This window comes from Meles meles, chromosome 9, assembly GCF_922984935.1.
Source record: "Meles meles chromosome 9, mMelMel3.1 paternal haplotype, whole genome shotgun sequence".
NCBI classification, from domain to species: domain Eukaryota; kingdom Metazoa; phylum Chordata; class Mammalia; order Carnivora; family Mustelidae; genus Meles; species Meles meles.
Window position 1 is genome coordinate 16706300 of NC_060074.1, and position 12015 is coordinate 16718314.

General features: G+C 38.7%; 1 protein-coding gene across 2 annotated transcripts in view; it reads left to right on the forward strand.

The window, feature by feature from the left end:
* PARD3B (par-3 family cell polarity regulator beta) overlaps positions 1–12015 on the forward strand; it is a 1055741-nt gene that overhangs the window by 495895 nt on the left and 547831 nt on the right. The window lies entirely within an intron of this gene.

Here is a 12015-nt window from a genome sequence, read left to right on the forward strand (position 1 = left end):
CTAAAGAATGAATGGGTTAACCAGGAAATTAAAGAAGAATTGAAAAAATTCATGGAAACAAATGATAATGAAAACACAACAGTTCAAAATCTGTGGGACACAGCAAAGGCAGTCCTGAGAGGAAAATATATAGCGGTACAAGCCTTTCTCAAGAAACAAGAAAGGTCTCAAGTACACAACCTAACCCTACACGTAAAGGAGCTGGAGAAAGAACAAGAAAGAAACCCTAAACCCAGCAGGAGAAGAGAAATCATAAAGATCAGAGCAGAAATCAATGAAATAGAAACCAAAAAAACAATAGAAAAAATCAATGAAACTAGGAGCTGGTTCTTTGAAAGAATCAATAAGATTGATAAACCCCTGGCCAGACTCATCAAAAAGAAAAGAGAAAGGACCCAAATCAATAAAATCATGAATGAAAGAGGAGAGATCACAACTAACACCAAAGAAATACAGACAATTATAAGAACATACTATGAGCAACTCTACGCCAACAAATTGGCCAATCTGGAAGAAATGGATGCATTCCTAGAGACATATAAACTACCACAACTGAACCAGGAAGAAATAGAAAACCTGAACAGGCCCATAACCAGTAAGGAGATTGAAACAGTCATCAAAAATCTCCAAACAAACAAAAGCCCAGGGCCAGACGGCTTCCCAGGGGAATTCTACCAAACATTTAAAGAAGAACTCATTCCTATTCTCCTGAAACTGTTCCAAAAAATAGAAACGGAAGGAAAACTTCCAAACTCATTTTATGAGGCCAGCATCACCTTGATCCCAAAACCAGACAAGGATCCCACCAAAAAAGAGAACTACAGACCAATATCCTTGATGAACACAGATGCAAAAATTCTCGCCAAAATACTAGCCAATAGGATTCAACAATACATTAAAAGGATTATTCACCATGATCAAGTGGGATTTATTCCAGGGCTGCAGGGTTGGTTCAACATCCGCAAATCAATCAATGTGATAGAACACATTAATAAAAGAAAGAACAAGAACCATATGATACTCTCAATAGATGCTGAAAAAGCATTTGACAAAGTACAGGATCCCTTCCTGATCAAAACTCTTCAAAGTGTGGGGATAGAGGGCACATACCTCAATATTATCAAAGCCATCTATGAAAAACCCACCGCAAATATCATTCTCAATGAAGAAAAACTGAAAGCTTTTCCGTTAAGGTCAGGAACACGGCAGGGATGTCCATTATCACCACTGCTATTCAACATAGTACTAGAAGTCCTAGCCTCAGCAATCAGACAACAAAAAGAAATTAAAGGCATCCAAATTGGTAAAGAAGAAGTCAAACTATCACTCTTCGCAGATGATCTGATACTATATGTGGAAAACCCAAAAGACTCCACTCCAAAACTGCTAGAACTTGTTCAGGAATTTAGTAAAGTGTCAGGATATAAAATCAATGCACAGAAATCAGTTGCATTTCTGTACACCAACAACAAGACTGAAGAAAGAGAAATTAAGGAGTCAATCCCATTTACAATTGTACCCAAAACTATAAGATACCTAGGAATAAACCTAACCAAAGAGACTAAGAATCTATACACAGAAAATTATAAAGTACTCATGAAAGAAATTGAGGAAGACACAAAAAAATGGAAAAATGTTCCATGCTCCTGGATTGGAAGAATAAATATTGTGAAAATGTCTATGCTACCTAAAGCAATCTACACATTTAATGCAATCCCTATCAAAATACCATCCATTTTTTTCAAAGAAATGGAACAAATAATCCTAAAATTTATATGGAACCAGAAAAGACCTCGAATAGCCAAAGGAATATTGAAGAACAAAGCCAAAGTTGGTGGCATCACAATTCTGGACTTCAAGCTCTATTACAAAGCTGTCATCATCAAGACAGCATGGTACTGGCACAAAAACAGACACATAGATCAGTGGAACAGAATAGAGAGCCCAGAAATCGACCCTCAACTCTACGGTCAACTAATCTTCGACAAAGCAGGAAAGAATGTCCAATGGAAAAAAGACAGCCTCTTCAATAAATGGTGCTGGGAAAATTGGACAGCCACATGCAGAAAAATGAAATTGGACCACTTCCTTACACCACACACGAAAATAGACTCCAAATGGATGAAGGACCTCAGTGTGAGAAAGGAATCCATCAAAATCCTTGAGGAGAATGCAGGCAGCAACCTCTTCGACCTCAGCCGTAGCAACATCTTCCTAGGAACAACGGCAAAGGCAAGGGAAGCAAGGGCAAAAATGAACTATTGGGATTTCATCAAGATCAAAAGCTTTTGCACAGCAAAGGAAACAGTTAACAAAACCAAAAGACAACTGACAGAATGGGAGAAGATATTTGCAAACGACATATCAGATAAAGGGCTAGTATCCAAAATCTATAAGGAACTTAGCAAACTCAACACCCAAAGAACAAACAATCCAATCAAGAAATGGGCACAGGACATGAACAGACATTTCTGCAAAGAAGACATCCAGATGGCCAACAGACACATGAAAAAGTGCTCCACGTCACTCGGCATCAGGGAAATACAAATCAAAACCACAATGAGATATCACCTCACACCAGTCAGAATGGCTAAAATTAACAAGTCAGGAAATGACAGTTGCTGGCGAGGATGTGGAGAAAGGGGAACCCTCCTCCACTGTTGGTGGGAATGCAAGCTGGTGCAACCACTCTGGAAAACAGCATGGAGGTTCCTCAAAATGTTGAAAATAGAACTACCCTATGACCCAGCAATTGCACTACTGGGTATTTACCCTAAAGATACAAACATAGTGATCCGAAGGGGCACGTGTACCCGAATGTTTATAGCAGCAATGTCTACAATAGCCAGACTATGGAAAGAACCTAGATGTCCATCAACAGATGAATGGATCAAGAAGATGTGGTATATATACACAATGGAATACTATGCAGCCATCAAAAGAAATGAAATCATGCCATTTGCGACGACGTGGATGGAACTAGAGCGTATCATGCTTAGTGAAATAAGTCAATCGGAGAAAGACAACTATCATATGATCTCCCTGATATGAGGACATGGAGAAGCAACATGGGGGGTTAGGGGGATAGGAGAAGAGTAAATGAAACAAGATGGGATTGGGAGGGAGACAAACCATAAATGACTCTTAATCTCACAAAACAAACTGGGGGTTGCTGGGGGGAGGTGGGATTGGGAGAGGGGGAGCGGGCTATGGACATTGGGGAGGGGAGGCGAACCATAAGAGACTATGGACTCTGAAAAACAACCTGAGGGTTTTGAAGGGTCAGGGGTGGGAGGTTGGGGCAACCTGAGGGTTTTGAAGGGTCAGGGGTGGGAGGTTGGGGGAACAGGTGGTGGGTAATGGGGAGGGCACGTTTTGCATGGAGCACTGGGTGTTGTGCAAAAAGAATGAATACTGTTACACTGAAAAAATAAATAAAATGAAAAAAAAATAAAAAATAAAAAAAAATGACTCAAACCATAAAAAAAAAAAAAAAAAAAAGAAAATAGAGCAAAACAATAAAAGGTAGATTGACCCATGAACGCTTTGTGGAACTGCCCTAGCCAGCTGATTTTCAGTTGTGTTTTATATAATAAACCTTTATGAGTTAAAAAAAAAAAAAAGTGTCTTAAGGCAATATAGCCTCTTTTCATTCTGTCACTCAAATGTTAGCTTTGCAAGTAGCACCCTAGAGTTTATACCTCTGTCCCACTAATGCTGTCATTCCTCAAGTGCTTTGGGCAATGTGCATTTGAAACTTCTTTCAAAGCCAGTTTATGAGCCTCAAAGAAAAAAAAAAGAATAATTTCATTATTTTATAGCCACACTTTATTTTTCCACCAAAAATGGTCCCATTTTATTTGATGCCAAAGTGTATCTTGTAAAGTTGGTCTCAAATGACTTGGCTGTTTATACAATCTAGATATTCCTATGAAGCAGAAAGTTCTGCCATCATGAAAATTCTGAGGCCGGCATTAAAAACATTTATGGAAGAACAGATTCAGATGTGCTTCAAGGGGCAGAGTTTTATAGCCATTCTATTGTTTATCCAATTGTCTAGTGGTTAAGACAGCTAGGCTTTATCCCTGACTCATCCACTGGCTCTTTGTCAAGTTAGGCAAATATAATTTTGTTCTCTGTCTGGAAGAAGAAGATTGTCTTCTATCTTGCTCACAGTGGAATTGAAAGGTTAATGCTTTTTATCTTGAATATAGCATTTAGCAGAGTATGGGTGCTTAATGTATGTTAATAATAGTGATAATAATGAATGTTGATAATTAAAGGTCTCTTATAATTACCAAATTTCTAATGTGTGCTAAATATAATTAAACGGAAATGATTTAAATTAATATGCATGCACACAAAAACCAGAGCTGGCCACAGCTTTTATTTTTAACTTCTTAACTAATGTTATGGTTGTGAATCCAGTAGTAAGAAATTCAATTATGAGGACATTTTCACTAGGGTCATGTATGGAGAACACATGCAGGGTCTGGAAATGAGGAAGGCATCTGTTGGAGTTGAAAATAAGACTCTGGATGGGAAACCACAAGGAACTTTAGTGATTGGAGCTTGACCACATGAAATTGTGCATTGGACATTATTATTATAATTATCCCTGTAATACTGTTTATGAGTTCTAGAAGAGAAAGATATTTTCTTGGAAGCTGGGCACCATCCCAGGAATGGATAACAAAACACTTCTACGTGGATGGTCTCTAGAAGAAATTAGAGGGAATAGAGGAACCAATAATCATAAACAACTTTCCATGGAACTCAGCCCAGAGGTTCATCCTTTGACTTCAAAGTAGTATTATTTCATAAGATACTAGAGTGGCAGGTGGGAATGGTAGACCCTGAAAGGCCACAGGAGGCAGTGGTCACTTGTATTATTAATAACTTATATTAAACTTGACCACTTGGTTCAAATCTAGTTCTGCCACTGACTTGCTGGTTGATTCGTGTCAAGTGTTTCCCTTCTTTTGGTCTCACTTTGTTCATCTATAAAATGCTTGTGATAACAGTACTGACCTCATATTTTTTTAAATTATTAATATTATTATTTTTTATAAACATATAATGTATTTTTATCCCCAGGGGTACAGGTCTGTGAATCACCAGGTTTACACAATTCACAGCACTCACGATAGCACATGCCCTCCCCAATGTCCATAACCCCACCCCTCAACTCCACCCCCTTCCCTCCCCCCCTCCCCCCAGCAACCCTCAGTTTGTTTTGTGAGATTAAGAGTCACTTATGGTTTGTCTCCCTCCCAATCCCATCTTGTTTCATTTATTCTTTTCCTATCCCCCAAACCCCCCTGTTGCATCTCCACTTCCCCATGTCAGAGAGATCATATGGTAGTTGTCCTTCTCCAATTGACTTATTTCACTAAGCATGATACCCTTAGTTCCATCCACATTGTCGCAAATGGCAAGATTTCATTTCTTTTGATGGCTGCATAGTATTCCATTGTGTATATATACCACCTCTTCTTTATCCATTCATCTGTTGATGGACATCTAGGTTCTTTCCATAGTTTGGCTGTTGTAGACATTGCTGCTATAAACATTCAGGTGCACGTGCCCCTTTGGATTACTACATTTGTATCTTCAGGGTAAATACCCAGTGTGCAATTGCTGGGTCATAGGATAGCTCTATTTTCAACTCTTTGAGGAACCTCCATGCTGTTTTCCAGAGTAGTTGCACCAGCTTGCATTCCCACCCACAGTGTAGGAGGGTTCCCCTTTCTCCGCATCCTCGCCAGCATCTGTCATTTCCTGACTTGTTAATTTTAGCCATTCTGACTGGTGTGAGGTGGTATCTCATTGTTGTTTTGATTTGTATTTCCCTGATGCTGAGTGACGTGGAGCACTTTTTCATGTGTCTGTTGGCCATCTGGATGTCTTCTTTGCAGAAATGTCTGTTCATGTCTTCTGCCCATTCCTTGATTGGATTATTTGTTCTTTGGGAGTTGATTTTGCCAAGTTCTTTATAGATTTTGGACACTAGCCCTTTATCTGATATGTCGTTTGCAAATATCTTCTCCCATACTGTCAGTTGTCTTTTGGTTTTGTTAACTGTTTCCTTTGCTGTGCAAAAGCTTTTGATCTTGATGAAATCCCAATAGTTCATTTTTGCCCTTGCTTCCCTTGCCTTTGCCGATGTTCCTAGGAAGATGTTGCTGCGGCTGAGGTCGAAGAGGTTGCTGCCTGTGTTCTCCTCAAGGATTTTGATGGATTCCTTTCTCACATTGAGGTCCTTCATCCATTTGGAGTCTATTTTCGTGTGTGGTATAAGGAAGTGGTCCAATTTCATTTTTCTGCATGTGGTTGTCCAATTTTCCTAACACCATTGATTGAAGAGGCTGTCTTTTTTCCATTGGACATTCTTTCCTGCTTTGTCGAAGATTAGTTGACCCATAGAGTTGAGGGTCTATTTCTGGGCTCTCTATTCTGTTCCATTGATCTATATGTCTGTTTTTGTGACAGTACCATACTGTCTTGATGATGACAGCTTTGTAATAGAGCTTGAAGTCTGGAATTGTGATGCCACCAACTTTGGCTTTCTTTTTCAATATTCCTTTGGCTATTCAAGGTCTATTCTGGTTCCGTATAAATTATAGGATTATTTGTTCCATTTCTTTGAAAAAATGGGTGGGATTTTAAGAGGGATTGCATTAAATGTGTAGATTGCTTTAGGAAGCATAGACATTTTCACAATATTTGTTCTTCCAATCCAGGAGCATGGAACATTTTTCCATTTCTTTGTGTCTTACTCAATTTCTTTCATGAGTACTTTATTGTTTTCTGAGTATAGATTCTTATCCTCTTTGGTTAGGTTTATTCCTAGGTATCTTATAATTATAAATGGGATTCAGTCCTTAATTTCTCTTTCTTCTGTCTTGTTGTTGGTGTACAGAAATGCAACTGATTTCTGTGCATTGATTTTATATCCTGACACTTTACTGAATTCCTATACAAGTTCTAGCAGTTTTGGAGTGGAGTCTTTTGGCTTTTCCACATATAGTATCATATCATCTGCGAAGAGTGATAGTTTGACTTCTTTGCCAATTTGGATGCCTTTAATTTCTTTTTGTTGTCTGATTGCTGAGGCTAGGACTTCTAGTACTATGTTGAATAGCAGTGGTGATAATGGATATCCCTGCCGTGTTCCTGACCTTAGCGGAAAAGCTTTCAGTTTTTCTCCATTGAGAATGATATTTGCGGTGGGTTTTTCATAAATGGCTTTGATAATATTGAGATATGTGCTATCTATCCCTACACTTTGCAGAGTTTTGATCAGGAAGGGATGCTGTACTTTGTCAAATGCCTTTTCGGCATCTATTGAGAGTATCATATGGTTTTTGTTCTTTCTTTATTAATGTGTTGTATCACATCGATTGATTTGTGAATGTTGAACCAACCTTGCAGCCCTGGAATAAATCCCACTTGGTCGTGGTGAATAATCCTTTTAATGTACTGTTGAATCCTATTGGCTAGTATTTTGGTGAGAATTTTTGCATCTGTGTTCATCAAGGATATTGGTCTGTAATTCTCTTTTTTGATGAAATCCTTGTCTGGTTTTGGGATCAAGGTGCTGTTGGCTTCATAAAATGAGTTTGGAAGTTTTCCTTCCATTTCTATTTTTTGGAACAGTTTCAGGAGAATAGGAATTAATTCTTTAAATGTTTGGTAGAATTCCCCTGGGAAGCCGTCTGGCCCTGAGATTTTGTTTGTTTGGATATTTTTGAGGGCTGTTTCAATCTCCTTACTGGTTATGGGTCTGGTCAGGTTTTCTATTTCTTCCTGCTTCAACTGTGGTATTTTATATGTCTCTAGGAATGCATCCATTTTTTTCCAGATTGTCAAATTTGTTGTCATAGAGTTGCTCATAGTATGTTCTTATAATTGTATTTCTTTCGTGTTGGTTGTGATCTCTCCTCTTTCATTCATGATTTTATTTATTTGGGTCCTTTCTCTTTTCTTTTTGATAAGTCTGGCCAGGGGTTTATTAATCTTGTTAATTCTTTCAAAGAATCAGCTCCTAGTTTCGTTGATTTGTTCTTTTGGTTTTTTTTTATTTCTGTTTCATTGATTTCTGCTCTGATCTTTATGATTTCTCTTCTCCTGCTGGGTTTAGGCTTTCTTTCTTGTTCTTTCTCCAGCTCCTTCATTATCATTTTTGTTTCCATGAATTTTTTTCAATTCTTCTTTAATTTCCTGGTTGACCCATTCATTCTTTAGAAGGATGCTGTTTAGTCACCATGTATTTGGGTTCTTTCCCAAATACATGGATGATCTGTCCATTTCAGTGAGGGGAGTGTTAAAGTCCCCTACTATTATTGTATTATTGTATTATATTGTATTGTATTATTGTATTATTGTTGATGTGTTTCTTTGATTTTGTTATTAATTGGTTTATATAGTTGGCTGCTCCCACGTTAGAGGCATAGATATTTAGTTTGTTAGATCTTCTTGTTGGACAGACCCTTTGAGTACGATATAGTGTCCTTCCTCATCTCTTATTATAGTCTTTGGCTTAAAATCTAATTGACCTGATATAAGGATTGCCACCCCAGCTTTCTTCTGATGTCCATTAGCATGGTAAATTGTTTTCCACCCCCTCACTTTAAATCTGGAGGTGTCTTCGGGTCTAAAATGAGTTTCTTGCAGGCAACATATTGATGGGTTTACTTTTTCATCCATTCTGATACCCTGTGTCTTTTGATTGGGACATTTAGCCTATAGACATTCGGGGTAACTATTGAGAGATATTAATTTCGTGCCATTGTATTGCCTGTAAGGTGACTGTTACTGTATATTGTCTGTGTTCCTTTCTGATCTACTACTTTTAGGGTCTCTCTTTGCTTAGAGGACCCCTTTCAATATTTCCTGTAGAGCTGGTTTGGTGTTTGCAAATTCTTTCAGTTTTTGTTTGTCCTGGAAGCTTTTTATCTCCCCTTTTATTTTCAATGATAGCTAGCTGGATATAGTATTCTTGGCTGCATGTTTTTCTTGTTTGGTGCTCTGAATATATCATGCCAGTTCTTTCTGGCCTGCCAGGTCTCTGTGGATAAGTCTGCCGCCAATCTAATATTTTTACCATTGTATGTTACAGACTTCTTTTCCCAGACTGCTTTCAGGATTTTTCTCTTTGTCGCTAAGACTTGTAGATTTTACTATTAGGTGACGGGGTGTGGACCTATTCTTGTTGATTTTGAGGAGGGTTCTCTCCACCTTCTGGATTTTTATGCTTGTTCCCTTTGCCATATTAGGGAAATTCTCTACAATAATTCTCTCCAATATAGCTTCTGCTTCCCTCTCTCTTTCTTCTTCTGGAATCCCAATTATTCTAATGTTGTTTCATCTTATGGTGTCACTTATCCCTCGAATTCTCCCTCGTGGTCCAGTCACTGTTTGTCCTTCTTTTGCTCAGCTTCTTTATTCTCTGTCATTTGGTCTTCTATATCATTAATTCTTTCTTCTGCCTCATTTATCCTAGCAGTAAGAACCTCCATTTTTTATTGCACCTCATTAATACCTTTTTTGATTTCAACTTGGTTAGATTTTAGTTCTTTTATTTCTCCAAGAGGGCTTTTATATCTCCAGAGAGGGTTTCTCTAATATCTTCCATGCCTTTTTCGAGCCTGGCTAGAACCTTGAGAATCATCATTCTGAGCTCTAGATCTGACATATTACCAATGTCTGTATTGATTAGGTTCCTAGCCTTCAGTATTGCCTCTTGTTCTTTTTTTTTTTTTTTTTTTTTTTGTGGTAAGTTTTTCTGCCTTGTCATTTTGTCCAGATAAGTGTATATGAAGGAGCAAATAAAATACTAAAGGGGTGCCAAAGACCCCAGGAAAAGGCACTTTAACCAAATCAGAAGAGCTCCCAAATCGTGCGGGGGAGAAAGGGGATAAAAAGAAGTTCAGGGAAAAAAAAAAATTAAAGAAAGAAAACAAATAAAGAAAAAAATAGAAAAAAGAAATATATATATATATTAGACTGGTGATTAGAACAGGGTCACCCACATAATTTTGGGAGTATTTTGGTTTCTTAAAAGAAACTACCTCCCAAAATTATAAAGAATAAAAAATGTATATAAGGTTAAACACAATGAAGAGATGTAATATGCCTATAAAGATGAAAGAAAATTTTTTTAATTTCTAAGAAAGGAGTTGATAAAGTAAGTTGGTTGGGAGAGTAAAAAAAAAAGAAAGTGGAGAGAATTTGCTTGGGCTGGAGACTATAACAAGCCCGGCGCTAGAATTAGGGTATATTTTGATCTATTAGAAGAAGTTGTACCCCAAATTTTTTAGAAGAAAAAACCCTGTGTGTATACAAAAAATAAAGTTAAATACAGTGAAGGATAAAATATGACTATAATAATGAAGGTTCAAAAAAGAGTATTCCTCAGTGCGCCTTCAGAGAAAAGCACCCAATCACTCCCGTGTCCTTGGCCTCTGGCCACACTCTGAGCTCACCCAGCCTGCCACCGGTTCCAGGTAACCCCGAGCTGAGAGCTCACTCCTTGGCTCTGTCTCTGTAGCCGGCTTCCCCCCTCTAATACCTGTGAGCCCTGCGACACTCAGACACCCCCGATCCTCTGTGACCCTGAGGGACCTAGGGCCGTGCTGTCCCTGTGTGGGCTTCACCCCAGTTTAGCCTCTGGAACGATGTCCCTCAGTGGAGCAGACTTTTAAAAGTCCTGATTTTGTGCTCCGTTGCTCCGCCGCTTGCCGGGAGCCGGCCCCTCCCTCCACAGTCTATCTTCCCGTTGCTTTGGGTTCACTTCTCTGCCAGTCCTACCTTTCAGAATGTAGTTGATTTTCTGTTTCTAGAATTGCTGTTCTTCTTCTCTTCCATCTTCCGTTGGATTTGTAGGTGTTTGCAATGTTTAGATAAGCTATCGAGCTGATCTCCTGCTACCTGATGTCGTCTCAGCGTGCTACTTCTCAGCCAGCTTGACTCCTCCTCCGGAAATTGTTCTTCCTGACCTCATATTTTATTGAGAAATAAATGAGGGATTATGTGTAAAAATTCTCACAATCCATGGCAAGTACTATATGTGTTTGTTAAATATGTGTGTTGGAAGGGTGGTAGGGTAGGTTACACTATAGAAATAATTCTAAGAGTAATCTTTTTCCAAGATTTGATTTTGATCAGGTTCAGCTTTAAGGACGGCACTTAGTGGACAGAGAGAAAAAAATATTGATTCCAAAGCTGAACATTAAGTGCACATTGTGCCTTTTGCTGATAGAGATCCTTACAAGTTCTTTCCATTTAAAAAACAAACCAAAAAAAAAAAAAAATGCAGTTCTTAAGGCAGTGTTTCCTCTGGATTTCCTATGTTGATGTGAACTAGTTCTCTTCCTTCTAATCATTTTTTAAATTTGAAAACTTAAAATAGGAAAGGGGGGATTATTAAGAAACAGGGCAATTTCAAGTGGTTCAACCTGTCATCCCTCTCCTGCAGTTTTCTGAACGCCCCACCCTTCAGTGTTTTCCTGGTTTGCTCTTCTGGCCCCTCTATCTTGATTCACTTTGGCCACTTCTCTGTGTCACAGGTACCTTCCCATTTGCTGAAACCAACCGAAACTGCCACCCTCTCTTTAAATCCTTTCTCCAAACCGTACTCTCTGGCAAAAGTTAGGTACCACTTCAGCAATATTTTTTAAAGTAATGTATAATTTGGCATTTGTTGAGATCATGATAAAAATATTATTAGAAGAAGAAGTATTTAATTCAGGACCAAAATGTCAGAGGCCAGACACAAGACACGGAGTGAACACAGCATTGGCCCTCTCATGCCATGCGCTGGTCCCTACTCAGGCATGTTCTGCTTTTGAGCCAACAATTCCCTCCTCAGTTCTTCCTGCCCTCTTCCTCCTTGGTGACATTGGTTCACACTTCTGTCATGAGCACTGTCTCGAACACTTACCATTTCTACGTGTAAGTTTCCCTCCTTCATCTGGATTGGAAGTGCCCTGAAGGAAGAGAATGAGCATTTGT